General features: G+C 47.6%; 72 non-coding genes across 72 annotated transcripts; all 72 read right to left on the bottom strand.

Annotated features, from left to right (window-relative positions):
- Positions 1 to 15: 15 nt before the first annotated feature.
- Positions 16 to 134, bottom strand: LOC145136393 (5S ribosomal RNA). The gene has a single exon (XR_013720436.1). It is a non-coding gene; the product is annotated as a 5S ribosomal RNA (ribosomal RNA).
- A 230-nt stretch (positions 135 to 364) lies between these two features.
- On the bottom strand, positions 365 to 483 carry LOC145151505 (5S ribosomal RNA). Its single transcript, XR_013732074.1, has one exon. It is a non-coding gene; the product is annotated as a 5S ribosomal RNA (ribosomal RNA).
- Positions 484 to 714: 231 nt separating this feature from the next.
- LOC145151504 (5S ribosomal RNA) lies at positions 715 to 833 on the bottom strand. The gene has a single exon (XR_013732073.1). It is a non-coding gene; the product is annotated as a 5S ribosomal RNA (ribosomal RNA).
- A 229-nt stretch (positions 834 to 1,062) lies between these two features.
- On the bottom strand, positions 1,063 to 1,181 carry LOC145153935 (5S ribosomal RNA). Its single transcript, XR_013734425.1, has one exon. It is a non-coding gene; the product is annotated as a 5S ribosomal RNA (ribosomal RNA).
- A 229-nt stretch (positions 1,182 to 1,410) lies between these two features.
- LOC145153736 (5S ribosomal RNA) lies at positions 1,411 to 1,529 on the bottom strand. Its single transcript, XR_013734228.1, has one exon. It is a non-coding gene; the product is annotated as a 5S ribosomal RNA (ribosomal RNA).
- A 232-nt stretch (positions 1,530 to 1,761) lies between these two features.
- On the bottom strand, positions 1,762 to 1,880 carry LOC145151503 (5S ribosomal RNA). Its single transcript, XR_013732072.1, has one exon. It is a non-coding gene; the product is annotated as a 5S ribosomal RNA (ribosomal RNA).
- Positions 1,881 to 2,108: 228 nt separating this feature from the next.
- On the bottom strand, positions 2,109 to 2,227 carry LOC145151501 (5S ribosomal RNA). Its single transcript, XR_013732071.1, has one exon. It is a non-coding gene; the product is annotated as a 5S ribosomal RNA (ribosomal RNA).
- A 228-nt stretch (positions 2,228 to 2,455) lies between these two features.
- Positions 2,456 to 2,574, bottom strand: LOC145145105 (5S ribosomal RNA). Its single transcript, XR_013726095.1, has one exon. It is a non-coding gene; the product is annotated as a 5S ribosomal RNA (ribosomal RNA).
- A 225-nt stretch (positions 2,575 to 2,799) lies between these two features.
- On the bottom strand, positions 2,800 to 2,918 carry LOC145149157 (5S ribosomal RNA). The gene has a single exon (XR_013730013.1). It is a non-coding gene; the product is annotated as a 5S ribosomal RNA (ribosomal RNA).
- Positions 2,919 to 3,145: 227 nt separating this feature from the next.
- LOC145152619 (5S ribosomal RNA) lies at positions 3,146 to 3,264 on the bottom strand. Its single transcript, XR_013733149.1, has one exon. It is a non-coding gene; the product is annotated as a 5S ribosomal RNA (ribosomal RNA).
- A 229-nt stretch (positions 3,265 to 3,493) lies between these two features.
- Positions 3,494 to 3,612, bottom strand: LOC145151500 (5S ribosomal RNA). The gene has a single exon (XR_013732070.1). It is a non-coding gene; the product is annotated as a 5S ribosomal RNA (ribosomal RNA).
- A 231-nt stretch (positions 3,613 to 3,843) lies between these two features.
- Positions 3,844 to 3,962, bottom strand: LOC145151490 (5S ribosomal RNA). The gene has a single exon (XR_013732069.1). It is a non-coding gene; the product is annotated as a 5S ribosomal RNA (ribosomal RNA).
- Positions 3,963 to 4,191: 229 nt separating this feature from the next.
- Positions 4,192 to 4,310, bottom strand: LOC145153934 (5S ribosomal RNA). Its single transcript, XR_013734424.1, has one exon. It is a non-coding gene; the product is annotated as a 5S ribosomal RNA (ribosomal RNA).
- Positions 4,311 to 4,539: 229 nt separating this feature from the next.
- LOC145153735 (5S ribosomal RNA) lies at positions 4,540 to 4,658 on the bottom strand. The gene has a single exon (XR_013734227.1). It is a non-coding gene; the product is annotated as a 5S ribosomal RNA (ribosomal RNA).
- A 232-nt stretch (positions 4,659 to 4,890) lies between these two features.
- Positions 4,891 to 5,009, bottom strand: LOC145151478 (5S ribosomal RNA). The gene has a single exon (XR_013732068.1). It is a non-coding gene; the product is annotated as a 5S ribosomal RNA (ribosomal RNA).
- A 228-nt stretch (positions 5,010 to 5,237) lies between these two features.
- On the bottom strand, positions 5,238 to 5,356 carry LOC145151467 (5S ribosomal RNA). The gene has a single exon (XR_013732067.1). It is a non-coding gene; the product is annotated as a 5S ribosomal RNA (ribosomal RNA).
- A 228-nt stretch (positions 5,357 to 5,584) lies between these two features.
- Positions 5,585 to 5,703, bottom strand: LOC145145104 (5S ribosomal RNA). The gene has a single exon (XR_013726094.1). It is a non-coding gene; the product is annotated as a 5S ribosomal RNA (ribosomal RNA).
- A 225-nt stretch (positions 5,704 to 5,928) lies between these two features.
- LOC145148149 (5S ribosomal RNA) lies at positions 5,929 to 6,047 on the bottom strand. Its single transcript, XR_013729046.1, has one exon. It is a non-coding gene; the product is annotated as a 5S ribosomal RNA (ribosomal RNA).
- Positions 6,048 to 6,273: 226 nt separating this feature from the next.
- LOC145152618 (5S ribosomal RNA) lies at positions 6,274 to 6,392 on the bottom strand. Its single transcript, XR_013733148.1, has one exon. It is a non-coding gene; the product is annotated as a 5S ribosomal RNA (ribosomal RNA).
- A 229-nt stretch (positions 6,393 to 6,621) lies between these two features.
- On the bottom strand, positions 6,622 to 6,740 carry LOC145151454 (5S ribosomal RNA). The gene has a single exon (XR_013732065.1). It is a non-coding gene; the product is annotated as a 5S ribosomal RNA (ribosomal RNA).
- A 228-nt stretch (positions 6,741 to 6,968) lies between these two features.
- Positions 6,969 to 7,087, bottom strand: LOC145145102 (5S ribosomal RNA). The gene has a single exon (XR_013726092.1). It is a non-coding gene; the product is annotated as a 5S ribosomal RNA (ribosomal RNA).
- A 225-nt stretch (positions 7,088 to 7,312) lies between these two features.
- LOC145148148 (5S ribosomal RNA) lies at positions 7,313 to 7,431 on the bottom strand. The gene has a single exon (XR_013729045.1). It is a non-coding gene; the product is annotated as a 5S ribosomal RNA (ribosomal RNA).
- Positions 7,432 to 7,657: 226 nt separating this feature from the next.
- Positions 7,658 to 7,776, bottom strand: LOC145152617 (5S ribosomal RNA). Its single transcript, XR_013733147.1, has one exon. It is a non-coding gene; the product is annotated as a 5S ribosomal RNA (ribosomal RNA).
- Positions 7,777 to 8,005: 229 nt separating this feature from the next.
- On the bottom strand, positions 8,006 to 8,124 carry LOC145151442 (5S ribosomal RNA). The gene has a single exon (XR_013732064.1). It is a non-coding gene; the product is annotated as a 5S ribosomal RNA (ribosomal RNA).
- A 228-nt stretch (positions 8,125 to 8,352) lies between these two features.
- On the bottom strand, positions 8,353 to 8,471 carry LOC145145101 (5S ribosomal RNA). The gene has a single exon (XR_013726091.1). It is a non-coding gene; the product is annotated as a 5S ribosomal RNA (ribosomal RNA).
- Positions 8,472 to 8,696: 225 nt separating this feature from the next.
- Positions 8,697 to 8,815, bottom strand: LOC145148147 (5S ribosomal RNA). Its single transcript, XR_013729044.1, has one exon. It is a non-coding gene; the product is annotated as a 5S ribosomal RNA (ribosomal RNA).
- A 226-nt stretch (positions 8,816 to 9,041) lies between these two features.
- Positions 9,042 to 9,160, bottom strand: LOC145152615 (5S ribosomal RNA). Its single transcript, XR_013733145.1, has one exon. It is a non-coding gene; the product is annotated as a 5S ribosomal RNA (ribosomal RNA).
- Positions 9,161 to 9,389: 229 nt separating this feature from the next.
- LOC145151431 (5S ribosomal RNA) lies at positions 9,390 to 9,508 on the bottom strand. Its single transcript, XR_013732063.1, has one exon. It is a non-coding gene; the product is annotated as a 5S ribosomal RNA (ribosomal RNA).
- Positions 9,509 to 9,739: 231 nt separating this feature from the next.
- On the bottom strand, positions 9,740 to 9,858 carry LOC145151419 (5S ribosomal RNA). The gene has a single exon (XR_013732062.1). It is a non-coding gene; the product is annotated as a 5S ribosomal RNA (ribosomal RNA).
- A 229-nt stretch (positions 9,859 to 10,087) lies between these two features.
- On the bottom strand, positions 10,088 to 10,206 carry LOC145153933 (5S ribosomal RNA). The gene has a single exon (XR_013734423.1). It is a non-coding gene; the product is annotated as a 5S ribosomal RNA (ribosomal RNA).
- Positions 10,207 to 10,436: 230 nt separating this feature from the next.
- Positions 10,437 to 10,555, bottom strand: LOC145153734 (5S ribosomal RNA). Its single transcript, XR_013734226.1, has one exon. It is a non-coding gene; the product is annotated as a 5S ribosomal RNA (ribosomal RNA).
- Positions 10,556 to 10,787: 232 nt separating this feature from the next.
- LOC145151407 (5S ribosomal RNA) lies at positions 10,788 to 10,906 on the bottom strand. Its single transcript, XR_013732061.1, has one exon. It is a non-coding gene; the product is annotated as a 5S ribosomal RNA (ribosomal RNA).
- Positions 10,907 to 11,135: 229 nt separating this feature from the next.
- On the bottom strand, positions 11,136 to 11,254 carry LOC145151394 (5S ribosomal RNA). Its single transcript, XR_013732060.1, has one exon. It is a non-coding gene; the product is annotated as a 5S ribosomal RNA (ribosomal RNA).
- Positions 11,255 to 11,483: 229 nt separating this feature from the next.
- Positions 11,484 to 11,602, bottom strand: LOC145155674 (5S ribosomal RNA). Its single transcript, XR_013736103.1, has one exon. It is a non-coding gene; the product is annotated as a 5S ribosomal RNA (ribosomal RNA).
- Positions 11,603 to 11,832: 230 nt separating this feature from the next.
- Positions 11,833 to 11,951, bottom strand: LOC145153272 (5S ribosomal RNA). Its single transcript, XR_013733791.1, has one exon. It is a non-coding gene; the product is annotated as a 5S ribosomal RNA (ribosomal RNA).
- A 230-nt stretch (positions 11,952 to 12,181) lies between these two features.
- Positions 12,182 to 12,300, bottom strand: LOC145144457 (5S ribosomal RNA). Its single transcript, XR_013725466.1, has one exon. It is a non-coding gene; the product is annotated as a 5S ribosomal RNA (ribosomal RNA).
- A 231-nt stretch (positions 12,301 to 12,531) lies between these two features.
- LOC145151383 (5S ribosomal RNA) lies at positions 12,532 to 12,650 on the bottom strand. The gene has a single exon (XR_013732059.1). It is a non-coding gene; the product is annotated as a 5S ribosomal RNA (ribosomal RNA).
- A 230-nt stretch (positions 12,651 to 12,880) lies between these two features.
- LOC145153932 (5S ribosomal RNA) lies at positions 12,881 to 12,999 on the bottom strand. The gene has a single exon (XR_013734422.1). It is a non-coding gene; the product is annotated as a 5S ribosomal RNA (ribosomal RNA).
- A 229-nt stretch (positions 13,000 to 13,228) lies between these two features.
- Positions 13,229 to 13,347, bottom strand: LOC145153733 (5S ribosomal RNA). The gene has a single exon (XR_013734225.1). It is a non-coding gene; the product is annotated as a 5S ribosomal RNA (ribosomal RNA).
- A 229-nt stretch (positions 13,348 to 13,576) lies between these two features.
- On the bottom strand, positions 13,577 to 13,695 carry LOC145151371 (5S ribosomal RNA). The gene has a single exon (XR_013732058.1). It is a non-coding gene; the product is annotated as a 5S ribosomal RNA (ribosomal RNA).
- A 225-nt stretch (positions 13,696 to 13,920) lies between these two features.
- LOC145146074 (5S ribosomal RNA) lies at positions 13,921 to 14,039 on the bottom strand. The gene has a single exon (XR_013727026.1). It is a non-coding gene; the product is annotated as a 5S ribosomal RNA (ribosomal RNA).
- Positions 14,040 to 14,265: 226 nt separating this feature from the next.
- LOC145155800 (5S ribosomal RNA) lies at positions 14,266 to 14,384 on the bottom strand. The gene has a single exon (XR_013736228.1). It is a non-coding gene; the product is annotated as a 5S ribosomal RNA (ribosomal RNA).
- Positions 14,385 to 14,614: 230 nt separating this feature from the next.
- Positions 14,615 to 14,733, bottom strand: LOC145151359 (5S ribosomal RNA). The gene has a single exon (XR_013732057.1). It is a non-coding gene; the product is annotated as a 5S ribosomal RNA (ribosomal RNA).
- Positions 14,734 to 14,964: 231 nt separating this feature from the next.
- On the bottom strand, positions 14,965 to 15,083 carry LOC145151347 (5S ribosomal RNA). Its single transcript, XR_013732056.1, has one exon. It is a non-coding gene; the product is annotated as a 5S ribosomal RNA (ribosomal RNA).
- Positions 15,084 to 15,312: 229 nt separating this feature from the next.
- LOC145153931 (5S ribosomal RNA) lies at positions 15,313 to 15,431 on the bottom strand. The gene has a single exon (XR_013734421.1). It is a non-coding gene; the product is annotated as a 5S ribosomal RNA (ribosomal RNA).
- A 229-nt stretch (positions 15,432 to 15,660) lies between these two features.
- Positions 15,661 to 15,779, bottom strand: LOC145153732 (5S ribosomal RNA). The gene has a single exon (XR_013734224.1). It is a non-coding gene; the product is annotated as a 5S ribosomal RNA (ribosomal RNA).
- A 231-nt stretch (positions 15,780 to 16,010) lies between these two features.
- LOC145151334 (5S ribosomal RNA) lies at positions 16,011 to 16,129 on the bottom strand. The gene has a single exon (XR_013732054.1). It is a non-coding gene; the product is annotated as a 5S ribosomal RNA (ribosomal RNA).
- Positions 16,130 to 16,354: 225 nt separating this feature from the next.
- On the bottom strand, positions 16,355 to 16,473 carry LOC145152674 (5S ribosomal RNA). Its single transcript, XR_013733201.1, has one exon. It is a non-coding gene; the product is annotated as a 5S ribosomal RNA (ribosomal RNA).
- A 231-nt stretch (positions 16,474 to 16,704) lies between these two features.
- Positions 16,705 to 16,823, bottom strand: LOC145144456 (5S ribosomal RNA). Its single transcript, XR_013725465.1, has one exon. It is a non-coding gene; the product is annotated as a 5S ribosomal RNA (ribosomal RNA).
- Positions 16,824 to 17,054: 231 nt separating this feature from the next.
- On the bottom strand, positions 17,055 to 17,173 carry LOC145154487 (5S ribosomal RNA). Its single transcript, XR_013734958.1, has one exon. It is a non-coding gene; the product is annotated as a 5S ribosomal RNA (ribosomal RNA).
- Positions 17,174 to 17,403: 230 nt separating this feature from the next.
- Positions 17,404 to 17,522, bottom strand: LOC145153930 (5S ribosomal RNA). The gene has a single exon (XR_013734420.1). It is a non-coding gene; the product is annotated as a 5S ribosomal RNA (ribosomal RNA).
- Positions 17,523 to 17,752: 230 nt separating this feature from the next.
- On the bottom strand, positions 17,753 to 17,871 carry LOC145153731 (5S ribosomal RNA). The gene has a single exon (XR_013734223.1). It is a non-coding gene; the product is annotated as a 5S ribosomal RNA (ribosomal RNA).
- A 229-nt stretch (positions 17,872 to 18,100) lies between these two features.
- Positions 18,101 to 18,219, bottom strand: LOC145151322 (5S ribosomal RNA). The gene has a single exon (XR_013732053.1). It is a non-coding gene; the product is annotated as a 5S ribosomal RNA (ribosomal RNA).
- Positions 18,220 to 18,450: 231 nt separating this feature from the next.
- Positions 18,451 to 18,569, bottom strand: LOC145145454 (5S ribosomal RNA). The gene has a single exon (XR_013726426.1). It is a non-coding gene; the product is annotated as a 5S ribosomal RNA (ribosomal RNA).
- Positions 18,570 to 18,798: 229 nt separating this feature from the next.
- LOC145147647 (5S ribosomal RNA) lies at positions 18,799 to 18,918 on the bottom strand. The gene has a single exon (XR_013728544.1). It is a non-coding gene; the product is annotated as a 5S ribosomal RNA (ribosomal RNA).
- Positions 18,919 to 19,149: 231 nt separating this feature from the next.
- LOC145155936 (5S ribosomal RNA) lies at positions 19,150 to 19,268 on the bottom strand. Its single transcript, XR_013736363.1, has one exon. It is a non-coding gene; the product is annotated as a 5S ribosomal RNA (ribosomal RNA).
- A 226-nt stretch (positions 19,269 to 19,494) lies between these two features.
- LOC145154613 (5S ribosomal RNA) lies at positions 19,495 to 19,613 on the bottom strand. Its single transcript, XR_013735080.1, has one exon. It is a non-coding gene; the product is annotated as a 5S ribosomal RNA (ribosomal RNA).
- A 230-nt stretch (positions 19,614 to 19,843) lies between these two features.
- LOC145144455 (5S ribosomal RNA) lies at positions 19,844 to 19,962 on the bottom strand. The gene has a single exon (XR_013725464.1). It is a non-coding gene; the product is annotated as a 5S ribosomal RNA (ribosomal RNA).
- A 232-nt stretch (positions 19,963 to 20,194) lies between these two features.
- Positions 20,195 to 20,313, bottom strand: LOC145154486 (5S ribosomal RNA). Its single transcript, XR_013734957.1, has one exon. It is a non-coding gene; the product is annotated as a 5S ribosomal RNA (ribosomal RNA).
- A 230-nt stretch (positions 20,314 to 20,543) lies between these two features.
- On the bottom strand, positions 20,544 to 20,662 carry LOC145153929 (5S ribosomal RNA). The gene has a single exon (XR_013734419.1). It is a non-coding gene; the product is annotated as a 5S ribosomal RNA (ribosomal RNA).
- A 230-nt stretch (positions 20,663 to 20,892) lies between these two features.
- LOC145153728 (5S ribosomal RNA) lies at positions 20,893 to 21,011 on the bottom strand. Its single transcript, XR_013734221.1, has one exon. It is a non-coding gene; the product is annotated as a 5S ribosomal RNA (ribosomal RNA).
- Positions 21,012 to 21,240: 229 nt separating this feature from the next.
- On the bottom strand, positions 21,241 to 21,359 carry LOC145151310 (5S ribosomal RNA). The gene has a single exon (XR_013732052.1). It is a non-coding gene; the product is annotated as a 5S ribosomal RNA (ribosomal RNA).
- Positions 21,360 to 21,590: 231 nt separating this feature from the next.
- LOC145145453 (5S ribosomal RNA) lies at positions 21,591 to 21,709 on the bottom strand. The gene has a single exon (XR_013726425.1). It is a non-coding gene; the product is annotated as a 5S ribosomal RNA (ribosomal RNA).
- A 229-nt stretch (positions 21,710 to 21,938) lies between these two features.
- On the bottom strand, positions 21,939 to 22,058 carry LOC145147645 (5S ribosomal RNA). The gene has a single exon (XR_013728542.1). It is a non-coding gene; the product is annotated as a 5S ribosomal RNA (ribosomal RNA).
- Positions 22,059 to 22,289: 231 nt separating this feature from the next.
- On the bottom strand, positions 22,290 to 22,408 carry LOC145155934 (5S ribosomal RNA). Its single transcript, XR_013736361.1, has one exon. It is a non-coding gene; the product is annotated as a 5S ribosomal RNA (ribosomal RNA).
- A 226-nt stretch (positions 22,409 to 22,634) lies between these two features.
- Positions 22,635 to 22,753, bottom strand: LOC145152673 (5S ribosomal RNA). Its single transcript, XR_013733200.1, has one exon. It is a non-coding gene; the product is annotated as a 5S ribosomal RNA (ribosomal RNA).
- Positions 22,754 to 22,983: 230 nt separating this feature from the next.
- Positions 22,984 to 23,102, bottom strand: LOC145144454 (5S ribosomal RNA). Its single transcript, XR_013725463.1, has one exon. It is a non-coding gene; the product is annotated as a 5S ribosomal RNA (ribosomal RNA).
- Positions 23,103 to 23,333: 231 nt separating this feature from the next.
- LOC145154485 (5S ribosomal RNA) lies at positions 23,334 to 23,452 on the bottom strand. The gene has a single exon (XR_013734956.1). It is a non-coding gene; the product is annotated as a 5S ribosomal RNA (ribosomal RNA).
- A 230-nt stretch (positions 23,453 to 23,682) lies between these two features.
- LOC145153927 (5S ribosomal RNA) lies at positions 23,683 to 23,801 on the bottom strand. Its single transcript, XR_013734417.1, has one exon. It is a non-coding gene; the product is annotated as a 5S ribosomal RNA (ribosomal RNA).
- A 230-nt stretch (positions 23,802 to 24,031) lies between these two features.
- LOC145153727 (5S ribosomal RNA) lies at positions 24,032 to 24,150 on the bottom strand. The gene has a single exon (XR_013734220.1). It is a non-coding gene; the product is annotated as a 5S ribosomal RNA (ribosomal RNA).
- A 229-nt stretch (positions 24,151 to 24,379) lies between these two features.
- Positions 24,380 to 24,498, bottom strand: LOC145148311 (5S ribosomal RNA). Its single transcript, XR_013729200.1, has one exon. It is a non-coding gene; the product is annotated as a 5S ribosomal RNA (ribosomal RNA).
- A 231-nt stretch (positions 24,499 to 24,729) lies between these two features.
- LOC145146557 (5S ribosomal RNA) lies at positions 24,730 to 24,848 on the bottom strand. Its single transcript, XR_013727496.1, has one exon. It is a non-coding gene; the product is annotated as a 5S ribosomal RNA (ribosomal RNA).
- Between the last annotated feature and the right edge of the window lies 1 nt (position 24,849).

The raw sequence follows: 24,849 nt of genomic DNA, 5'->3' as shown, positions 1-24,849 counted from the left end.
GACAACGAAAAAGGGAGGGTGCAACACGAGGACTTCCCAGGGGGTCACCCATCCTAGTACTACTCTCACCCAAGCACGCTTAACTGCGGAGTTCTGATGGGATCCGGTGCATTAGTGCTGGTATGATCGCACCCGAAATACTATCCATGCTTATTGCTTTTATGTCTTAAAAGACGCAGAACCTCCTTTGTTTTCGTACGCGAGGCGTGGAACCCACGTGACCGATCGGCTCCGTTGCAAAAATACGAAAACCATGAACAATGAAGCGGAGGCCACCCGAGCATAGAAATAGCAAGAAAGAAAAAAAAAAACAAAAAAAACCGCACGTAAAATCTAAAAAAACGCAAACGGACAACGAAAAAGGGGGGTGCAACACGAGGACTTCCCAGGGGGTCACCCATCCTAGTACTACTCTCGCCCAAGCACGCTTAACTGCGGAGTTCTGATGGGATCCGGTGCATTAGTGCTGGTATGATCGCACCCGAAATACTATCCATGCTTATTGCTTGTATGTCTTAAAAGACGCAGAACCTCCTTTGTTTTCGTACGCGAGGCGTGGGACCCACGTGACCGATCGGCTCCGTTCCAAAAATACGAAGACCATGAACCATGAAACGGAGGCCACCCAAGCATAGAAATAGCAAGAAAGAAAAAAAAAACAAAAAAAAAACCGCACGTAAAATCTAAAAAAACGCAAACGGACAACGAAAAAGGGGGGTGCAACACGAGGACTTCCCAGGGGGTCACCCATCCTAGTACTACTCTCGCCCAAGCACGCTTAACTGCGGAGTTCTGATGGGATCCGGTGCATTAGTGCTGGTATGATCGCACCCGAAATACTATCCATGCTTATTGCTTTTATGTCTTAAAAGACGCAGAACCTCCTTTGTTTTCGTACGCGAGGCGTGGGACCCACGTGACCGATCGGCTCCGTTCCAAAAATACGAAGACCATGAACCATGAAACGGAGGCCACCCGAGCATAGAAATAGCAAGAAAGAAAAAAAAAACAAAAAAAAATGCACGTAAAATCTAAAAAAACGCAAACGGACAACGAAAAAGGGGGATGCAACACGAGGACTTCCCAGGGGGTCACCCATCCTAGTACTACTCTCGCCCAAGCACGCTTAACTGCGGAGTTCTGATGGGATCCGGTGCATTAGTGCTGGTATGATCGCACCCAAAATACTATCCATGCTTATTGCTTGTATGTCTTAAAAGACGCAGAACCTCCTTTGTTTTCATACGCGAGGCGTGGGACCCACGTGACCGATCAGCTCCGTTCCAAAAATACGAAGACCATCAACCATGAAGCGGAGGCCACCGGAGCATAGAAATAGCAAGAAAGAAAAAAAAACAAAAAAAAACCGCACGTAAAATCTAAAAAAACGCAAACGGACAACGAAAAAGGGGGGTGCAACACGAGGACTTCCCATGGGGTCACCCATCCTAGTACTACTCCCGCCCAAGCACGCTTAACTGCGGAGTTCTGATGGGATCCGGTGCATTAGTGCTGGTATGATCGCACCCGAAATACTATCCATGCTTATTGCTTGTATGTCTTAAAAGACGCAGAACCTCCTTTGTTTTCGTACGCGAGGCGTGGGACCCACGTGACCGATCGGCTCCGTTCCAAAAATACGAAGACCATGAACCATGAAACGGAGGCCACCCGAGCATAGAAATAGCAAGAAAGAAAAAAAAAACAAAAAAAAAATCGCACGTAAAATCTAAAAAAACGCAAACGGACAACGAAAAAGGGGGGGTGCAACACGAGGACTTCCCAGGGGGTCACCCATCCTAGTACTACTCTCGCCCAAGCACGCTTAACTGCGGAGTTCTGATGGGATCCGGTGCATTAGTGCTGGTATGATCGCACCCGAAATACTATCCATGCTTATTGCTTGTATGTCTTAAAAGACGCAGAACCTCCTTTGTTTTCGTACGCGAGGCGTGGGACCCACGTGACCGATCGGCTCCGTTCCAAAAATACGAAGACCATGAACCATGAAACGGAGGCCACCCGAGCATAGAAATAGCGAGAAAGAAAAAAAAACAAAAAAAAACCGCACGTAAAATCTAAAAAAACGCAAACGGACAACGAAAAAGGGGGTGCAACACGAGGACTTCCCAGGGGGTCACCCATCCTAGTACTACTCTCGCCCAAGCACGCTTAACTGCGGAGTTCTGATGGGATCCGGTGCATTAGTGCTGGTATGATCGCACCCAAAATACTATCCATGCTTATTGCTTGTATGTCTTAAAAGACGCAGAAACTCCTTTGTTTTCGTACGCGAGGCGTGGGACCCACGTGACCGATCAGCTCCGTTCCAAAAATACGAAGACCATCAACCATGAAGCGGAGGCCACCGGAGCATAGAAATAGCAAGAAAGAAAAAAAAACAAAAAAAACCGCACGTAAAATCTAAAAAAACGCAAACGGACAACGAAAAAGGGGGGTGCAACACGAGGACTTCCCATGGGGTCACCCATCCTAGTACTACTCCCGCCCAAGCACGCTTAACTGCGGAGTTTTGATGGGATCCGGTGCATTAGTGCTGGTATGATCGCACCCGAAATACTATCCATGCTTATTGCTTGTATGTCTTAAAAGACGCAGAACCTCCTTTGTTTTCGTACGCGAGGCGTGGGACCCACGTGACCGATCGGCTCCGTTCCAAAAATACGAAGACCATGAACCATGAAACGGAGGCCACCCGAGCATAGAAATAGCAAGAAAAAAAAACAAAAAAAAACCGCACGTAAAATCTAAAAAAACGCAAACGGACAACGAAAAAGGGGGGTGCAACACGAGGACTTCCCATGGGGTCACCCATCCTAGTACTACTCCCGCCCAAGCACGCTTAACTGCGGAGTTCTGATGGGATCCGGTGCATTAGTGCTGCTATGATCGAACCCGAAATACTGTCCATGCTTATTGTTTGTATGTCTTAAAAGACACAGAACCTCCTTTGTTTTCGTACGCGAGGCGTGGGACCCACGTGACCGATCGGCTCCGTTCCAAAAATACGAAGACCATGAACCATGAAACGGAGGCCACCCGAGCATAGAAATAGCAAGAAAAAAAAAACAAAAAAAAACCGCACGTAAAATCTAAAAAAACGCAAACGGACAACGAAAAAGGGAGGGTGCAACACGAGGACTTCCCAGGGGGTCACCCATCCTAGTACTACTCTCGCCCAAGCACGCTTAACTGCGGAGTTCTGATGGGATCCGGTGCATTAGTGCTGGTATGATCGCACCCGAAATACTATCCATGCTTATTGCTTTTATGTCTTAAAAGACGTAGAACCTCCTTTGTTTTCGTACGCGAGGCGTGGAACCCACGTGACCGATCGGCTCCGTTGCAAAAATACGAAAACCATGAACCATGAAGCGGAGGCCACCCGAGCATAGAAATAGCAAGAAAGAAAAAAAAAACAAAAAAAACCGCACGTAAAATCTAAAAAAACGCAAACGGACAACGAAAAAGGGGGGTGCAACACGAGGACTTCCCAGGGGGTCACCCATCCTAGTACTACTCTCGCCCAAGCACGCTTAACTGCGGAGTTCTGATGGGATCCGGTGCATTAGTGCTGGTATGATCGCACCCGAAATACTATCCATGCTTATTGCTTGTATGTCTTAAAAGACGCAGAACCTCCTTTGTTTTCGTACGCGAGGCGTGGGACCCACGTGACCGATCGGCTCCGTTCCAAAAATACGAAGACCATGAACCATGAAACGGAGGCCACCCAAGCATAGAAATAGCAAGAAAGAAAAAAAAAACAAAAAAAAAACCGCACGTAAAATCTAAAAAAACGCAAACGGACAACGAAAAAGGGGGGTGCAACACGAGGACTTCCCAGGGGGTCACCCATCCTAGTACTACTCTCGCCCAAGCACGCTTAACTGCGGAGTTCTGATGGGATCCGGTGCATTAGTGCTGGTATGATCGCACCCGAAATACTATCCATGCTTATTGCTTTTATGTCTTAAAAGACGCAGAACCTCCTTTGTTTTCGTACGCGAGGCGTGGGACCCACGTGACCGATCGGCTCCGTTCCAAAAATACGAAGACCATGAACCATGAAACGGAGGCCACCCGAGCATAGAAATAGCAAGAAAGAAAAAAAAAACAAAAAAAAATGCACGTAAAATCTAAAAAAACGCAAACGGACAACGAAAAAGGGGGATGCAACACGAGGACTTCCCAGGGGGTCACCCATCCTAGTACTACTCTCGCCCAAGCACGCTTAACTGCGGAGTTCTGATGGGATCCGGTGCATTAGTGCTGGTATGATCGCACCCAAAATACTATCCATGCTTATTGCTTGTATGTCTTAAAAGACGCAGAACCTCCTTTGTTTTCATACGCGAGGCGTGGGACCCACGTGACCGATCAGCTCCGTTCCAAAAATACGAAGACCATCAACCATGAAGCGGAGGCCACCGGAGCATAGAAATAGCAAGAAAGAAAAAAAAACAAAAAAAAACCGCACGTAAAATCTAAAAAAACGCAAACGGACAACGAAAAAGGGGGGTGCAACACGAGGACTTCCCATGGGGTCACCCATCCTAGTACTACTCCCGCCCAAGCACGCTTAACTGCGGAGTTCTGATGGGATCCGGTGCATTAGTGCTGGTATGATCGCACCCGAAATACTATCCATGCTTATTGCTTGTATGTCTTAAAAGACGCAGAACCTCCTTTGTTTTCGTACGCGAGGCGTGGGACCCACGTGACCGATCGGCTCCGTTCCAAAAATACGAAGACCATGAACCATGAAACGGAGGCCACCCGAGCATAGAAATAGCAAGAAAGAAAAAAAAAACAAAAAAAAAATCGCACGTAAAATCTAAAAAAACGCAAACGGACAACGAAAAAGGGGGGGTGCAACACGAGGACTTCCCAGGGGGTCACCCATCCTAGTACTACTCTCGCCCAAGCACGCTTAACTGCGGAGTTCTGATGGGATCCGGTGCATTAGTGCTGGTATGATCGCACCCGAAATACTATCCATGCTTATTGCTTGTATGTCTTAAAAGACGCAGAACCTCCTTTGTTTTCGTACGCGAGGCGTGGGACCCACGTGACCGATCGGCTCCGTTCCAAAAATACGAAGACCATGAACCATGAAACGGAGGCCACCCGAGCATAGAAATAGCGAGAAAGAAAAAAAAACAAAAAAAAACCGCACGTAAAATCTAAAAAAACGCAAACGGACAACGAAAAAGGGGGTGCAACACGAGGACTTCCCAGGGGGTCACCCATCCTAGTACTACTCTCGCCCAAGCACGCTTAACTGCGGAGTTCTGATGGGATCCGGTGCATTAGTGCTGGTATGATCGCACCCAAAATACTATCCATGCTTATTGCTTGTATGTCTTAAAAGACGCAGAAACTCCTTTGTTTTCGTACGCGAGGCGTGGGACCCACGTGACCGATCAGCTCCGTTCCAAAAATACGAAGACCATCAACCATGAAGCGGAGGCCACCGGAGCATAGAAATAGCAAGAAAGAAAAAAAAACAAAAAAAACCGCACGTAAAATCTAAAAAAACGCAAACGGACAACGAAAAAGGGGGGTGCAACACGAGGACTTCCCATGGGGTCACCCATCCTAGTACTACTCCCGCCCAAGCACGCTTAACTGCGGAGTTTTGATGGGATCCGGTGCATTAGTGCTGGTATGATCGCACCCGAAATACTATCCATGCTTATTGCTTGTATGTCTTAAAAGACGCAGAACCTCCTTTGTTTTCGTACGCGAGGCGTGGGACCCACGTGACCGATCGGCTCCGTTCCAAAAATACGAAGACCATGAACCATGAAACGGAGGCCACCCGAGCATAGAAATAGCAAGAAAAAAAAACAAAAAAAAACCGCACGTAAAATCTAAAAAAACGCAAACGGACAACGAAAAAGGGGGGTGCAACACGAGGACTTCCCATGGGGTCACCCATCCTAGTACTACTCCCGCCCAAGCACGCTTAACTGCGGAGTTCTGATGGGATCCGGTGCATTAGTGCTGGTATGATCGAACCTGAAATACTGTCCATGCTTATTGTTTGTATGTCTTAAAAGACACAGAACCTCCTTTGTTTTCGTACGCGAGGCGTGGGACCCACGTGACCGATCGGCTCCGTTCCAAAAATACGAAGACCATGAACCATGAAACGGAGGCCACCCGAGCATAGAAATAGCAAGAAAAAAAAACAAAAAAAAACCGCACGTAAAATCTAAAAAAACGCAAACGGACAACGAAAAAGGGAGGGTGCAACACGAGGACTTCCCAGGGGGTCACCCATCCTAGTACTACTCTCGCCCAAGCACGCTTAACTGCGGAGTTCTGATGGGATCCGGTGCATTAGTGCTGGTATGATCGCACCCGAAATACTATCCATGCTTATTGCTTTTATGTCTTAAAAGACGTAGAACCTCCTTTGTTTTCGTACGCGAGGCGTGGAACCCACGTGACCGATCGGCTCCGTTGCAAAAATACGAAAACCATGAACCATGAAGCGGAGGCCACCCGAGCATAGAAATAGCAAGAAAGAAAAAAAAAACAAAAAAAACCGCACGTAAAATCTAAAAAAACGCAAACGGACAACGAAAAAGGGGGGTGCAACACGAGGACTTCCCAGGGGGTCACCCATCCTAGTACTACTCTCGCCCAAGCACGCTTAACTGCGGAGTTCTGATGGGATCCGGTGCATTAGTGCTGGTATGATCGCACCCGAAATACTATCCATGCTTATTGCTTGTATGTCTTAAAAGACGCAGAACCTCCTTTGTTTTCGTACGCGAGGCGTGGGACCCACGTGACCGATCGGCTCCGTTCCAAAAATACGAAGACCATGAACCATGAAACGGAGGCCACCCAAGCATAGAAATAGCAAGAAAGAAAAAAAAACAAAAAAAACCGCACGTAAAATCTAAAAAAACGCAAACGGACAACGAAAAAGGGGGGTGCAACACGAGGACTTCCCATGGGGTCACCCATCCTAGTACTACTCCCGCCCAAGCACGCTTAACTGCGGAGTTTTGATGGGATCCGGTGCATTAGTGCTGGTATGATCGCACCCGAAATACTATCCATGCTTATTGCTTGTATGTCTTAAAAGACGCAGAACCTCCTTTGTTTTCGTACGCGAGGCGTGGGACCCACGTGACCGATCGGCTCCGTTCCAAAAATACGAAGACCATGAACCATGAAACGGAGGCCACCCGAGCATAGAAATAGCAAGAAAAAAAAACAAAAAAAAACCGCACGTAAAATCTAAAAAAACGCAAACGGACAACGAAAAAGGGGGGTGCAACACGAGGACTTCCCATGGGGTCACCCATCCTAGTACTACTCCCGCCCAAGCACGCTTAACTGCGGAGTTCTGATGGGATCCGGTGCATTAGTGCTGGTATGATCGAACCTGAAATACTGTCCATGCTTATTGTTTGTATGTCTTAAAAGACACAGAACCTCCTTTGTTTTCGTACGCGAGGCGTGGGACCCACGTGACCGATCGGCTCCGTTCCAAAAATACGAAGACCATGAACCATGAAACGGAGGCCACCCGAGCATAGAAATAGCAAGAAAAAAAAACAAAAAAAAACCGCACGTAAAATCTAAAAAAACGCAAACGGACAACGAAAAAGGGAGGGTGCAACACGAGGACTTCCCAGGGGGTCACCCATCCTAGTACTACTCTCGCCCAAGCACGCTTAACTGCGGAGTTCTGATGGGATCCGGTGCATTAGTGCTGGTATGATCGCACCCGAAATACTATCCATGCTTATTGCTTTTATGTCTTAAAAGACGTAGAACCTCCTTTGTTTTCGTACGCGAGGCGTGGAACCCACGTGACCGATCGGCTCCGTTGCAAAAATACGAAAACCATGAACCATGAAGCGGAGGCCACCCGAGCATAGAAATAGCAAGAAAGAAAAAAAAAACAAAAAAAACCGCACGTAAAATCTAAAAAAACGCAAACGGACAACGAAAAAGGGGGGTGCAACACGAGGACTTCCCAGGGGGTCACCCATCCTAGTACTACTCTCGCCCAAGCACGCTTAACTGCGGAGTTCTGATGGGATCCGGTGCATTAGTGCTGGTATGATCGCACCCGAAATACTATCCATGCTTATTGCTTGTATGTCTTAAAAGACGCAGAACCTCCTTTGTTTTCGTACGCGAGGCGTGGGACCCACGTGACCGATCGGCTCCGTTCCAAAAATACGAAGACCATGAACCATGAAACGGAGGCCACCCAAGCATAGAAATAGCAAGAAAGAAAAAAAAACAAAAAAAACCGCACGTAAAATCTAAAAAAACGCAAACGGACAACGAAAAAGGGGGGTGCAACACGAGGACTTCCCATGGGGTCACCCATCCTAGTACTACTCCCGCCCAAGCACGCTTAACTGCGGAGTTTTGATGGGATCCGGTGCATTAGTGCTGGTATGATCGCACCCGAAATACTATCCATGCTTATTGCTTGTATGTCTTAAAAGACGCAGAACCTCCTTTGTTTTCGTACGCGAGGCGTGGGACCCACGTGACCGATCGGCTCCGTTCCAAAAATACGAAGACCATGAACCATGAAACGGAGGCCACCCGAGCATAGAAATAGCAAGAAAAAAAAACAAAAAAAAACCGCACGTAAAATCTAAAAAAACGCAAACGGACAACGAAAAAGGGGGGTGCAACACGAGGACTTCCCATGGGGTCACCCATCCTAGTACTACTCCCGCCCAAGCACGCTTAACTGCGGAGTTCTGATGGGATCCGGTGCATTAGTGCTGGTATGATCGAACCTGAAATACTGTCCATGCTTATTGTTTGTATGTCTTAAAAGACACAGAACCTCCTTTGTTTTCGTACGCGAGGCGTGGGACCCACGTGACCGATCGGCTCCGTTCCAAAAATACGAAGACCATGAACCATGAAACGGAGGCCACCCGAGCATAGAAATAGCAAGAAAAAAAAACAAAAAAAAACCGCACGTAAAATCTAAAAAAACGCAAACGGACAACGAAAAAGGGAGGGTGCAACACGAGGACTTCCCAGGGGGTCACCCATCCTAGTACTACTCTCGCCCAAGCACGCTTAACTGCGGAGTTCTGATGGGATCCGGTGCATTAGTGCTGGTATGATCGCACCCGAAATACTATCCATGCTTATTGCTTTTATGTCTTAAAAGACGTAGAACCTCCTTTGTTTTCGTACGCGAGGCGTGGAACCCACGTGACCGATCGGCTCCGTTGCAAAAATACGAAAACCATGAACCATGAAGCGGAGGCCACCCGAGCATAGAAATAGCAAGAAAGAAAAAAAAAACAAAAAAAACCGCACGTAAAATCTAAAAAAACGCAAACGGACAACGAAAAAGGGGGGTGCAACACGAGGACTTCCCAGGGGGTCACCCATCCTAGTACTACTCTCGCCCAAGCACGCTTAACTGCGGAGTTCTGATGGGATCCGGTGCATTAGTGCTGGTATGATCGCACCCGAAATACTATCCATGCTTATTGCTTGTATGTCTTAAAAGACGCAGAACCTCCTTTGTTTTCGTACGCGAGGCGTGGGACCCACGTGACCGATCGGCTCCGTTCCAAAAATACGAAGACCATGAACCATGAAACGGAGGCCACCCAAGCATAGAAATAGCAAGAAAGAAAAAAAAAACAAAAAAAAAACCGCACGTAAAATCTAAAAAAACGCAAACGGACAACGAAAAAGGGGGGTGCAACACGAGGACTTCCCAGGGGGTCACCCATCCTAGTACTACTCTCGCCCAAGCACGCTTAACTGCGGAGTTCTGATGGGATCCGGTGCATTAGTGCTGGTATGATCGCACCCGAAATACTATCCATGCTTATTGCTTTTATGTCTTAAAAGACGCAGAACCTCCTTTGTTTTCGTACGCGAGGCGTGGGACCCACGTGACCGATCGGCTCCGTTCCAAAAATACGAAGACCATGAACCATGAAACGGAGGCCACCCGAGCATAGAAATAGCAAGAAAGAAAAAAAAAACAAAAAAAAATGCACGTAAAATCTAAAAAAACGCAAACGGACAACGAAAAAGGGGGATGCAACACGAGGACTTCCCAGGGGGTCACCCATCCTAGTACTACTCTCGCCCAAGCACGCTTAACTGCGGAGTTCTGATGGGATCCGGTGCATTAGTGCTGGTATGATCGCACCCAAAATACTATCCATGCTTATTGCTTGTATGTCTTAAAAGACGCAGAACCTCCTTTGTTTTCGTACGCGAGGCGTGGGACCCACGTGACCGATCAGCTCCGTTCCAAAAATACGAAGACCATCAACCATGAAGCGGAGGCCACCGGAGCATAGAAATAGCAAGAAAGAAAAAAAAACAAAAAAAAAACCGCACGTAAAATCTAAAAAAACGCAAACGGACAACGATAAAGGGGGGTGCAACACGAGGACTTCCCATGGGGTCACCCATCCTAGTACTACTCCCGCCCAAGCACGCTTAACTGCGGAGTTCTGATGGGATCCGGTGCATTAGTGCTGGTATGATCGCACCCGAAATACTATCCATGCTTATTGCTTGTATGTCTTAAAAGACGCAGAACCTCCTTTGTTTTCGTACGCGAGGCGTGGGACCCACGTGACCGATCGGCTCCGTTCCAAAAATACGAAGACCATGAACCATGAAACGGAGGCCACCCGAGCATAGAAATAGCAAGAAAGAAAAAAAAAACAAAAAAAAAACCGCACGTAAAATCTAAAAAAACGCAAACGGACAACGAAAAAGGGGGGGTGCAACACGAGGACTTCCCAGGGGGTCACCCATCCTAGTACTACTCTCGCCCAAGCACGCTTAACTGCGGAGTTCTGATGGGATCCGGTGCATTAGTGCTGGTATGATCGCACCCGAAATACTATCCATGCTTATTGCTTGTATGTCTTAAAAGACGCAGAACCTCCTTTGTTTTCGTACGCGAGGCGTGGGACCCACGTGACCGATCGGCTCCGTTCCAAAAATACGAAGACCATGAACCATGAAACGGAGGCCACCCGAGCATAGAAATAGCAAGAAAGAAAAAAAAAACAAAAAAAAACCGCACGTAAAATCTAAAAAAACGCAAACGGACAACGAAAAAGGGGGTGCAACACGAGGACTTCCCAGGGGGTCACCCATCCTAGTACTACTCTCGCCCAAGCACGCTTAACTGCGGAGTTCTGATGGGATCCGGTGCATTAGTGCTGGTATGATCGCACCCAAAATACTATCCATGCTTATTGCTTGTATGTCTTAAAAGACGCAGAAACTCCTTTGTTTTCGTACGCGAGGCGTGGGACCCACGTGACCGATCAGCTCCGTTCCAAAAATACGAAGACCATCAACCATGAAGCGGAGGCCACCGGAGCATAGAAATAGCAAGAAAGAAAAGAAAACAAAAAAAAACCGCACGTAAAATCTAAAAAAACGCAAACGGACAACGAAAAAGGGAGGTGCAACACGAGGACTTCCCATGGGGTCACCCATCCTAGTACTACTCCCGCCCAAGCACGCTTAACTGCGGAGTTCTGATGGGATCCGGTGCATTAGTGCTGGTATGATCGCACCCGAAATACTGTCCATGCTTATTGCTTGTATGTCTTAAAAGACACAGAACCTCCTTTGTTTTCGTACGCGAGGCGTGGGACCCACATGACCGATCGGCTCCGTTCCAAAAATACGAAGACCATGAACCATGAAACGGAGGCCACCCGAGCATAGAAATAGCAAGAAAGAAAAAAAAACAAAAAAAAACCGCACGTAAAATCTAAAAAAACGCAAACGGACAACGAAAAAGGGGGGGTGCAACACGAGGACTTCCCATGGGGTCACCCATCCTAGTACTACTCTCGCCCAAGCACGCTTAACTGCGGAGTTCTGATGGGATCCGGTGCATTAGTGCTGGTATGATCGCACCCGAAATACTATCCATGCTTATTGCTTTTATGTCTTAAAAGACGCAGAACCTCCTTTGTTTTCGTACGCGAGGCGTGGAACCCACGTGACAGATCGGCTCCGTTCCAAAAATACGAAAACCATCAACCATGAAGCGGAGGCCACCCGAGCATAGAAATAGCAAGAAAGAAAAAAAAAACAAAAAAAAACCGCACGTAAAATCTAAAAAAACGCAAACGGACAACGAAAAAGGGGGGTGCAACACGAGGACTTCCCAGGGGGTCACCCATCCTAGTACTACTCTCGCCCAAGCACGCTTAACTGCGGTGTTCTGATGGGATCCGGTGCATTAGTGCTGGTATGATCGCACCCGAAATACTATCCATGCTTATTGCTTGTATGTCTTAAAAGACGCAGAACCTCCTTTGTTTTCGTACGCGAGGCGTGGGACCCACGTGACCGATCGGCTCCGTTCCAAAAATACGAAGACCATGAACCATGAAACGGAGGCCACCCGAGCATAGAAATAGCAAGAAAGAAAAAAAAAACAAAAAAAAAATCGCACGTAAAATCTAAAAAAACGCAAACGGACAACGAAAAAGGGGGGTGCAACACGAGGACTTCCCAGGGGGTCACCCATCCTAGTACTACTCTCGCCCAAGCACGCTTAACTGCGGAGTTCTGATGGGATCCGGTGCATTAGTGCTGGTATGATCGCACCCGAAATACTATCCATGCTTATTGCTTGTATGTCTTAAAAGACGCAGAACCTCCTTTGTTTTCGTACGCGAGGCGTGGGACCCACGTGACCGATCGGCTCCGTTCCAAAAATACGAAGACCATGAACCATGAAACGGAGGCCACCCGAGCATAGAAATAGCAAGAAAGAAAAAAAAAACAAAAAAAAACCGCACGTAAAATCTATAAAAACGCAAACGGACAACGAAAAAGGGGGATGCAACACGAGGACTTCCCAGGGGGTCACCCATCCTAGTACTACTCTCGCCCAAGCACGCTTAACTGCGGAGTTCTGATGGGATCCGGTGCATTAGTGCTGGTATGATCGCACCCAAAATACTATCCAAGCTTATTGCTTGTATGTCTTAAAAGACGCAGAAACTCCTTTGTTTTCGTACGCGAGGCGTGGGACCCACGTGACCGATCAGCTCCGTTCCAAAAATACGAAGACCATCAACCATGAAGCGGAGGCCACCGGAGCATAGAAATAGCAAGAAAGAAAAAAAAACAAAAAAAAACCGCACGTAAAATCTAAAAAAACGCAAACGGACAACGAAAAAGGGGGGTGCAACACGAGGACTTCCCATGGGGTCACCCATCCTAGTACTACTCCCGCCCAAGCACGCTTAACTGCGGAGTTCTGATGGGATCCGGTGCATTAGTGCTGGTATGATCGCACCCGAAATACTGTCCATGCTTATTGCTTGTATGTCTTAAAAGACGCAGAACCTCCTTTGTTTTCGTACGCGAGGCGTGGAACCCACGTGACCGATCGGCTCCGTTCCAAAAATACGAAAACCATCAACCATGAAGCGGAGGCCACCCGAGCATAGAAATAGCAAGAAAGAAAAAAAAATAAAAAAAAACCGCACGTAAAATCTAAAAAAACGCAAACGGACAACGAAAAAAGGGGGTGCAACACGAGGACTTCCCAGGGGGTCACCCATCCTAGTACTACTCTCGCCCAAGCACGCTTAACTGCGGAGTTCTGATGGGATCCGGTGCATTAGTGCTGGTATGATCGCACCCGAAATACTATCCATGCTTATTGCTTGTATGTCTTAAAAGACGCAGAACCTCCTTTGTTTTCGTACGCGAGGCGTGGGACCCACGTGACCGATCGGCTCCGTTCCAAAAATACGAAGACCATGAACCATGAAACGGAGGCCACCCGAGCATAGAAATAGCAAGAAAAAAAAACAAAAAAAAACCGCACGTAAAATCTAAAAAAACGCAAACGGACAACGAAAAAGGGGGGTGCAACACGAGGACTTCCCATGGGGTCACCCATCCTAGTACTACTCCCGCCCAAGCACGCTTAACTGCGGAGTTCTGATGGGATCCGGTGCATTAGTGCTGGTATGATCGAACCCGAAATACTGTCCATGCTTATTGTTTGTATGTCTTAAAAGACACAGAACCTCCTTTGTTTTCGTACGCGAGGCGTGGGACCCACGTGACCGATCGGCTCCGTTCCAAAAATACGAAGACCATGAACCATGAAACGGAGGCCACCCGAGCATAGAAATAGCAAGAAAAAAAAACAAAAAAAAACCGCACGTAAAATCTAAAAAAACGCAAACGGACAACGAAAAAGGGAGGGTGCAACACGAGGACTTCCCAGGGGGTCACCCATCCTAGTACTACTCTCGCCCAAGCACGCTTAACTGCAGAGTTCTGATGGGATCCGGTGCATTAGTGCTGGTATGATCGCACCCGAAATACTATCCATGCTTATTGCTTTTATGTCTTAAAAGACGCAGAACCTCCTTTGTTTTCGTACGCGAGGCGTGGAACCCACGTGACCGATCGGCTCCGTTGCAAAAATACGAAAACCATGAACCATGAAGCGGAGGCCACCCGAGCATAGAAATAGTAAGAAAGAAAAAAAAAAACAAAAAAAACCGCACGTAAAATCTAAAAAAACGCAAACGGACAACGAAAAAGGGGGGTGCAACACGAGGACTTCCCAGGGGGTCACCCATCCTAGTACTACTCTCGCCCAAGCACGCTTAACTGCGGAGTTCTGATGGGATCCGGTGCATTAGTGCTGGTATGATCGCACCCGAAATACTATCCATGCTTATTGCTTGTATGTCTTAAAAGACGCAGAACCTCCTTTGTTTTCGTACGCGAGGCGTGGGACCCACGTGACCGATCGGCTCCGTTCCAAAAATACGAAGACCATGAACCATGAAACGGAGGCCACCCAAGCATAGAAATAGCAAGAAACAAAAAAAAAACAAAAAAAAAACCGCACGTAAAATCTAAAAAAACGCAAACGGACAACGAAAAAGGGGGGTGCAACACGAGGACTTCCCAGGGGGTCACCCATCCTAGTACTACTCTCGCCCAAGCACGCTTAACTGCGGAGTTCTGATGGGATCCGGTGCATTAGTGCTGGTATGATCGCACCCGAAATACTATCCATGCTTATTGCTTGTATGTCTTAAAAGACGCAGAACCTCCTTTGTTTTCGTACGCGAGGCGTGGGACCCACGTGACCGATCGGCCCCGTTCCAAAAATACGAAGACCATGAACCATGAAACGGAGGCCACCCGAGCATAGAAATAGCAAGAAAGAAAAAAAAACAAAAAAAAAATGCACGTAAAATCTAAAAAAACGCAAACGGACAACGAAAAAGGGGGATGCAACACGAGGACTTCCCAGGGGGTCACCCATCCTAGTACTACTCTCGCCCAAGCACGCTTAACTGCGGAGTTCTGATGGGATCCGGTGCATTAGTGCTGGTATGATCGCACCCAAAATACTATCCATGCTTATTGCTTGTATGTCTTAAAAGACGCAGAACCTCCTTTGTTTTCGTACGCGAGGCGTGGGACCCACGTGACCGATCAGCTCCGTTCCAAAAATACGAAGACCATCAACCATGAAGCGGAGGCCACCGGAGCATAGAAATAGCAAGAAAGAAAAAAAAACAAAAAAAAACCGCACGTAAAATCTAAAAAAACGCAAACGGACAACGAAAAAGGGGGGTGCAACACGAGGACTTCCCATGGGGTCACCCATCCTAGTACTACTCCCGCCCAAGCACGCTTAACTGCGGAGTTCTGATGGGATCCGGTGCATTAGTGCTGGTATGATCGCACCCGAAATACTATCCATGCTTATTGCTTGTATGTCTTAAAAGACGCAGAACCTCCTTTGTTTTCGTACGCGAGGCGTGGGACCCACGTGACCGATCGGCTCCGTTCCAAAAATACGAAGACCATGAACCATGAAACGGAGGCCACCCGAGCATAGAAATAGCAAGAAAGAAAAAAAAAACAAAAAAAAAACCGCACGTAAAATCTAAAAAAACGCAAACGGACAACGAAAAAGGGGGGTGCAACACGAGGACTTCCCAGGGGGTCACCCATCCTAGTACTACTCTCGCCCAAGCACGCTTAACTGCGGAGTTCTGATGGGATCCGGTGCATTAGTGCTGGTATGATCGCACCCAAAATACTATCCATGCTTATTGCTTGTATGTCTTAAAAGACGCAGAACCTCCTTTGTTTTCGTACGCGAGGCGTGGGACCCACGTGACCGATCGGCTCCGTTCCAAAAATACGAAGACCATGAACCATGAAACGGAGGCCACCCGAGCATAGAAATAGCAAGAAAAAAAACAAAAAAAAACCGCACGTAAAATCTAAAAAAACGCAAACGGACAACGAAAAAGGGGGGGTGCAACACGAGGACTTCCCAGGGGGTCACCCACCCTAGTACTACTCTCGCCCAAGCACGCTTAACTGCGGAGTTCTGATGGGATCCGGTGCATTAGTGCTGGTATGATCGCACCCGAAATACTATCCATGCTTATTGCTTTTATGTCTTAAAAGACGCAGAACCTCCTTTGTTTTCGTACGCGAGGCGTGGAACCCACGTGACAGATCGGCTCCGTTCCAAAAATACGAAAACCATCAACCATGAAGCGGAGGCCACCCGAGCATAGAAATAGCAAGAAAGAAAAAAAAAACCAAAAAAAAACCGCACGTAAAATCTAAAAAAACGCAAACGGACAACGAAAAAGGGGGGTGCAACACGAGGACTTCCCAGGGGGTCACCCATCCTAGTACTACTCTCGCCCAAGCACGCTTAACTGCGGTGTTCTGATGGGATCCGGTGCATTAGTGCTGGTATGATCGCACCCGAAATACTATCCATGCTTATTGCTTGTATGTCTTAAAAGACGCAGAACCTCCTTTGTTTTCGTACGCGAGGCGTGGGACCCACGTGACCGATCGGCTCCGTTCCAAAAATACGAAGACCATGAACCATGAAACGGAGGCCACCCGAGCATAGAAATAGCAAGAAAGAAAAAAAAAACAAAAAAAAAATCGCACGTAAAATCTAAAAAAACGCAAACGGACAACGAAAAAGGGGGGTGCAACACGAGGACTTCCCAGGGGGTCACCCATCCTAGTACTACTCTCGCCCAAGCACGCTTCACTGCGGAGTTCTGATGGGATCCGGTGCATTAGTGCTGGTATGATCGCACCCGAAATACTATCCATGCTTATTGCTTGTATGTCTTAAAAGACGCAGAACCTCCTTTGTTTTCGTACGCGAGGCGTGGGACCCACGTGACCGATCGGTTCCGTTCCAAAAATACGAAGACCATGAACCATGAAACGGAGGCCACCCGAGCATAGAAATAGCAAGAAAGAAAAAAAAAACAAAAAAAAACCGCACGTAAAATCTAAAAAAACGCAAACGGACAACGAAAAAGGGGGATGCAACACGAGGACTTCCCAGGGGGTCACCCATCCTAGTACTACTCTCGCCCAAGCACGCTTAACTGCGGAGTTCTGATGGGATCCGGTGCATTAGTGCTGGTATGATCGCACCCAAAATACTATCCATGCTTATTGCTTGTATGTCTTAAAAGACGCAGAAACTCCTTTGTTTTCGTACGCGAGGCGTGGGACCCACGTGACCGATCAGCTCCGTTCCAAAAATACGAAGACCATCAACCATGAAGCGGAGGCCACCGGAGCATAGAAATAGCAAGAAAGAAAAAAAAAACAAAAAAAAACCGCACGTAAAATCTAAAAAAACGCAAACGGACAACGAAAAAGGGGGGTGCAACACGAGGACTTCCCATGGGGTCACCCATCCTAGTACTACTCCCGCCCAAGCACGCTTAACTGCGGAGTTCTGATGGGATCCGGTGCATTAGTGCTGGTATGATCGCACCCGAAATACTGTCCATGCTTATTGCTTGTATGTCTTAAAAGACGCAGAACCTCCTTTGTTTTCGTACGCGAGGCGTGGAACCCACGTGACCGATCGGCTCCGTTCCAAAAATACGAAAACCATCAACCATGAAGCGGAGGCCACCCGAGCATAGAAATAGCAAGAAAGAAAAAAAAACAAAAAAAAACCGCACGTAAAATCTAAAAAAACGCAAACGGACAACGAAAAAGGGGGGTGCAACACGAGGACTTCCCAGGGGGTCACCCATCCTAGTACTACTCTCGCCCAAGCACGCTTAACTGCGGAGTTCTGATGGGATCCGGTGCATTAGTGCTGGTATGATCGCACCCGAAATACTATCCATGCTTATTGCTTGTATGTCTTAAAAGACGCAGAACCTCCTTTGTTTTCGTACGCGAGGCGTGGGACCCACGTGACCGATCGGCTCCGTTCCAAAAATACGAAGACCATGAACCATGAAACGGAGGCCACCCGAGCATAGAAATAGCAAGAAAGAAAAAAAAACAAAAAAAAAAACCGCACGTAAAATCTAAAAAAACGCAAACGGACAACGACAAAGGGGGGTGCAAGACGAGGACTTCCCAGGGGGTCACCCATCCAAGTACTACTCTCGCCCAAGCACGCTTGACTGCGGAGTTCTGATGGGATCCGGTGCATTAGTGCTGGTATGATCGCACCCGAAATACTATCCATGCTTATTGCTTGTATGTCTTAAAAGACGCAGAACCTCCTTTGTTTTCGTACGCGAGGCGTGGAACCCACGTGACCGATCGGCTCCGTTCCAAAAATACGAAAACCATCAACCATGAAGCGGAGGCCACCCGAGCATAGAAATAGCAAGAAAGAAAAAAAAACAAAAAAAAACCGCACGTAAAATCTAAAAAAACGCAAACGGACAACGAAAAAGGGGGGTGCAACACGAGGACTTCCCAGGGGGTCACCCATCCTAGTACTACTCTCGCCCAAGCACGCTTAACTGCGGAGTTTCTGATAGGATCCGGTGCATTAGTGCTGGTATGATCGCACCCGAAATACTATCCATGCTTATTGCTTGTATGTCTTAAAAGACGCAGAACCTCCTTTGTTTTCGTACGCGAGGCGTGGGACCCACGTGACCGATCGGCTCCGTTCCAAAAATACGAAGACCATGAACCATGAAACGGAGGCCACCCGAGCATAGAAATAGCAAGAAAGAAAAAAAAAACAAAAAAAAAACCGCACGTAAAATCTAAAAAAACGCAAACGGACAACGAAAAAGGGGGGTGCAACACGAGGACTTCCCAGGGGGTCACCCATCCTAGTACTACTCTCGCCCAAGCACGCTTAACTGCGGAGTTCTGATGGGATCCGATGCATTAGTGCTGGTATGATCGCACCCGAAATACTATCCATGCTTATTGCTTGTATGTCTTAAAAGACGCAGAACCTCCTTTGTTTTCGTACGCGAGGCGTGGGACCCACGTGACCGATCGGCTCCGTTCCAAAAATACGAAGACCATGAACCATGAAACGGAGGCCACCCGAGCATAGAAATAGCAAGAAAAAAAAACAAAAAAAAACCGCACGTAAAATCTAAAAAAACGCAAACGGACAACGAAAAAGGGGGGGTGCAACACGAGGACTTCCCAGGGGGTCACCCACCCTAGTACTACTCTCGCCCAAGCACACTTAACTGCGGAGTTCTGATGGGATCCGGTGCATTAGTGCTGGTATGATCGCACCCGAAATACTATCCATGCTTATTGCTTTTATGTCTTAAAAGACGCAGAACCTCCTTTGTTTTCGTACGCGAGGCGTGGAACCCACGTGACAGATCGGCTCCGTTCCAAAAATACGAAAACCATCAACCATGAAGCGGAGGCCACCCGAGCATAGAAATAGCAAGAAAGAAAAAAAAAACAAAAAAAAACCGCACGTAAAATCTAAAAAAACGCAAACGGACAACGAAAAAGGGGGGTGCAACACGAGGACTTCCCAGGGGGTCACCCATCCTAGTACTACTCTCGCCCAAGCACGCTTAACTGCGGTGTTCTGATGGGATCCGGTGCATTAGTGCTGGTATGATCGCACCCGAAATACTATCCATGCTTATTGCTTGTATGTCTTAAAAGACGCAGAACATCCTTTGTTTTCGTACGCGAGGCGTGGGACCCACGTGACCGATCGGCTCCGTTCCAAAAATACGAAGACCATGAACCATGAAACGGAGGCCACCCGAGCATAGAAATAGCAAGAAAGAAAAAAAAAACAAAAAAAAAAATCGCACGTAAAATCTAAAAAAACGCAAACGGACAACGAAAAAGGGGGGTGCAACACGAGGACTTCCCAGGGGGTCACCCATCCTAGTACTACTCTCGCCCAAGCACGCTTCACTGCGGAGTTCTGATGGGATCCGGTGCATTAGTGCTGGTATGATCGCACCCGAAATACTATCCATGCTTATTGCTTGTATGTCTTAAAAGACGCAGAACCTCCTTTGTTTTCGTACGCGAGGCGTGGGACCCACGTGACCGATCGGTTCCGTTCCAAAAATACGAAGACCATGAACCATGAAACGGAGGCCACCCGAGCATAGAAATAGCAAGAAAGAAAAAAAAAACAAAAAAAAACCGCACGTAAAATCTAAAAAAACGCAAACGGACAACGAAAAAGGGGGATGCAACACGAGGACTTCCCAGGGGGTCACCCATCCTAGTACTACTCTCGCCCAAGCACGCTTAACTGCGGAGTTCTGATGGGATCCGGTGCATTAGTGCTGGTATGATCGCACCCAAAATACTATCCATGCTTATTGCTTGTATGTCTTAAAAGACGCAGAAACTCCTTTGTTTTCGTACGCGAGGCGTGGGACCCACGTGACCGATCAGCTCCGTTCCAAAAATACGAAGACCATCAACCATGAAGCGGAGGCCACCGGAGCATAGAAATAGCAAGAAAGAAAAAAAAAACAAAAAAAAACCGCACGTAAAATCTAAAAAAACGCAAACGGACAACGAAAAAGGGGGGTGCAACACGAGGACTTCCCATGGGGTCACCCATCCTAGTACTACTCCCGCCCAAGCACGCTTAACTGCGGAGTTCTGATGGGATCCGGTGCATTAGTGCTGGTATGATCGCACCCGAAATACTGTCCATGCTTATTGCTTGTATGTCTTAAAAGACGCAGAACCTCCTTTGTTTTCGTACGCGAGGCGTGGAACCCACGTGACCGATCGGCTCCGTTCCAAAAATACGAAAACCATCAACCATGAAGCGGAGGCCACCCGAGCATAGAAATAGCAAGAAAGAAAAAAAAACAAAAAAAAACCGCACGTAAAATCTAAAAAAACGCAAACGGACAACGAAAAAGGGGGGTGCAACACGAGGACTTCCCAGGGGGTCACCCATCCTAGTACTACTCTCGCCCAAGCACGCTTAACTGCGGAGTTCTGATGGGATCCGGTGCATTAGTGCTGGTATGATCGCACCCGAAATACTATCCATGCTTATTGCTTGTATGTCTTAAAAGACGCAGAACCTCCTTTGTTTTCGTACGCGAGGCGTGGGACCCACGTGACCGATCGGCTCCGTTCCAAAAATACGAAGACCATGAACCATGAAACGGAGGCCACCCGAGCATAGAAATAGCAAGAAAGAAAAAAAAACAAAAAAAAAAACCGCACGTAAAATCTAAAAAAACGCAAACGGACAACGACAAAGGGGGGTGCAAGACGAGGACTTCCCAGGGGGTCACCCATCCAAGTACTACTCTCGCCCAAGCACGCTTGACTGCGGAGTTCTGATGGGATCCGGTGCATTAGTGCTGGTATGATCGCACCCGAAATACTATCCATGCTTATTGCTTGTATGTCTTAAAAGACGCAGAACCTCCTTTGTTTTCGTACGCGAGGCGTGGAACCCACGTGACCGATCGGCTCCGTTCCAAAAATACGAAAACCATCAACCATGAAGCGGAGGCCACCCGAGCATAGAAATAGCAAGAAAGAAAAAAAAACAAAAAAAAACCGCACGTAAAATCTAAAAAAACGCAAACGGACAACGAAAAAGGGGGGTGCAACACGAGGACTTCCCAGGGGGTCACCCATCCTAGTACTACTCTCGCCCAAGCACGCTTAACTGCGGAGTTTCTGATAGGATCCGGTGCATTAGTGCTGGTATGATCGCACCCGAAATACTATCCATGCTTATTGCTTGTATGTCTTAAAAGACGCAGAACCTCCTTTGTTTTCGTACGCGAGGCGTGGGACCCACGTGACCGATCGGCTCCGTTCCAAAAATACGAAGACCATGAACCATGAAACGGAGGCCACCCGAGCATAGAAATAGCAAGAAAGAAAAAAAAAACAAAAAAAAAACCGCACGTAAAATCTAAAAAAACGCAAACGGACAACGAAAAAGGGGGGTGCAACACGAGGACTTCCCAGGGGGTCACCCATCCTAGTACTACTCTCGCCCAAGCACGCTTAACTGCGGAGTTCTGATGGGATCCGATGCATTAGTGCTGGTATGATCGCACCCGAAATACTATCCATGCTTATTGCTTGTATGTCTTAAAAGACGCAGAACCTCCTTTGTTTTCGTACGCGAGGCGTGGGACCCACGTGACCGATCGGCTCCGTTCCAAAAATACGAAGACCATGAACCATGAAACGGAGGCCACCCGAGCATAGAAATAGCAAGAAAAAAAAACAAAAAAAAACCGCACGTAAAATCTAAAAAAACGCAAACGGACAACGAAAAAGGGGGGGTGCAACACGAGGACTTCCCAGGGGGTCACCCACCCTAGTACTACTCTCGCCCAAGCACGCTTAACTGCGGAGTTCTGATGGGATCCGGTGCATTAGTGCTGGTATGATCGCACCCGAAATACTATCCATGCTTATTGCTTTTATGTCTTAAAAGACGCAGAACCTCCTTTGTTTTCGTACGCGAGGCGTGGAACCCACGTGACAGATCGGCTCCGTTCCAAAAATACGAAAACCATCAACCATGAAGCGGAGGCCACCCGAGCATAGAAATAGCAAGAAAGAAAAAAAAAACAAAAAAAAACCGCACGTAAAATCTAAAAAAACGCAAACGGACAACGAAAAAGGGGGGTGCAACACGAGGACTTCCCAGGGGGTCACCCATCCTAGTACTACTCTCGCCCAAGCACGCTTAACTGCGGTGTTCTGATGGGATCCGGTGCATTAGTGCTGGTATGATCGCACCCGAAATACTATCCATGCTTATTGCTTGTATGTCTTAAAAGACGCAGAACCTCCTTTGTTTTCGTACGCGAGGCGTGGGACCCACGTGACCGATCGGCTCCGTTCCAAAAATACGAAGACCATGAACCATGAAACGGAGGCCACCCGAGCATAGAAATAGCAAGAAAGAAAAAAAAAACAAAAAAAAAATCGCACGTAAAATCTAAAAAAACGCAAACGGACAACGAAAAAGGGGGGTGCAACACGAGGACTTCCCAGGGGGTCACCCATCCTAGTACTACTCTCGCCCAAGCACGCTTCACTGCGGAGTTCTGATGGGATCCGGTGCATTAGTGCTGGTATGATCGCACCCGAAATACTATCCATGCTTATTGCTTGTATGTCTTAAAAGACGCAGAACCTCCTTTGTTTTCGTACGCGAGGCGTGGGACCCACGTGACCGATCGGTTCCGTTCCAAAAATACGAAGACCATGAACCATGAAACGGAGGCCACCCGAGCATAGAAATAGCAAGAAAGAAAAAAAAAACAAAAAAAAACCGCACGTAAAATCTAAAAAAACGCAAACGGACAACGAAAAAGGGGGATGCAACACGAGGACTTCCCAGGGGGTCACCCATCCTAGTACTACTCTCGCCCAAGCACGCTTAACTGCGGAGTTCTGATGGGATCCGGTGCATTAGTGCTGGTATGATCGCACCCAAAATACTATCCATGCTTATTGCTTGTATGTCTTAAAAGACGCAGAAACTCCTTTGTTTTCGTACGCGAGGCGTGGGACCCACGTGACCGATCAGCTCCGTTCCAAAAATACGAAGACCATCAACCATGAAGCGGAGGCCACCGGAGCATAGAAATAGCAAGAAAGAAAAAAAAAACAAAAAAAAACCGCACGTAAAATCTAAAAAAACGCAAACGGACAACGAAAAAGGGGGGTGCAACACGAGGACTTCCCATGGGGTCACCCATCCTAGTACTACTCCCGCCCAAGCACGCTTAACTGCGGAGTTCTGATGGGATCCGGTGCATTAGTGCTGGTATGATCGCACCCGAAATACTGTCCATGCTTATTGCTTGTATGTCTTAAAAGACGCAGAACCTCCTTTGTTTTCGTACGCGAGGCGTGGAACCCACGTGACCGATCGGCTCCGTTCCAAAAATACGAAAACCATCAACCATGAAGCGGAGGCCACCCGAGCATAGAAATAGCAAGAAAGAAAAAAAAACAAAAAAAAACCGCACGTAAAATCTAAAAAAACGCAAACGGACAACGAAAAAGGGGAGTGCAACACGAGGACTTCCCAGGGGGTCACCCATCCTAGTTCTACTCTCGCCCAAGCACGCTTAACTGCAGAGTTCTGATGGGATCCGGTGCATTAGTGCTGGTATGATCGCACCCGAAATACTATCCATGCTTATTGCTTGTATGTCTTAAAAGACGCAGAACCTCCTTTGTTTTCGTACGCGAGGCGTGGGACCCACGTGACCGATCGGCTCCGTTCCAAAAATACGAAGACCATGAACCATGAAACGGAGGCCACCCGAGCATAGAAATAGCAAGAAAGAAAAAAAAAACAAAAAAAAAATCGCACGTAAAATCTAAAAAAACGCAAACGGACAACGAAAAAGGGGGGTGCAACACGAGGACTTCCCAGGGAGTCACCCATCCTAGTACTACTCTCGCCCAAGCACGCTTAACTGCGGAGTTCTGATGGGATCCGGTGCATTAGTGTTGGTATGATCGCACCCG

This window comes from Lactuca virosa, chromosome 1, assembly GCF_052849685.1.
Source record: "Lactuca virosa cultivar CGN04683 chromosome 1, Lactuca_virosa_CGN04683_v6, whole genome shotgun sequence".
In the NCBI taxonomy this organism is placed as follows: domain Eukaryota; kingdom Viridiplantae; phylum Streptophyta; class Magnoliopsida; order Asterales; family Asteraceae; genus Lactuca; species Lactuca virosa.
The sequence above is the reverse complement of the archived record's forward strand: the minus strand, read 5'-3'. Positions and strand labels throughout refer to the sequence as shown.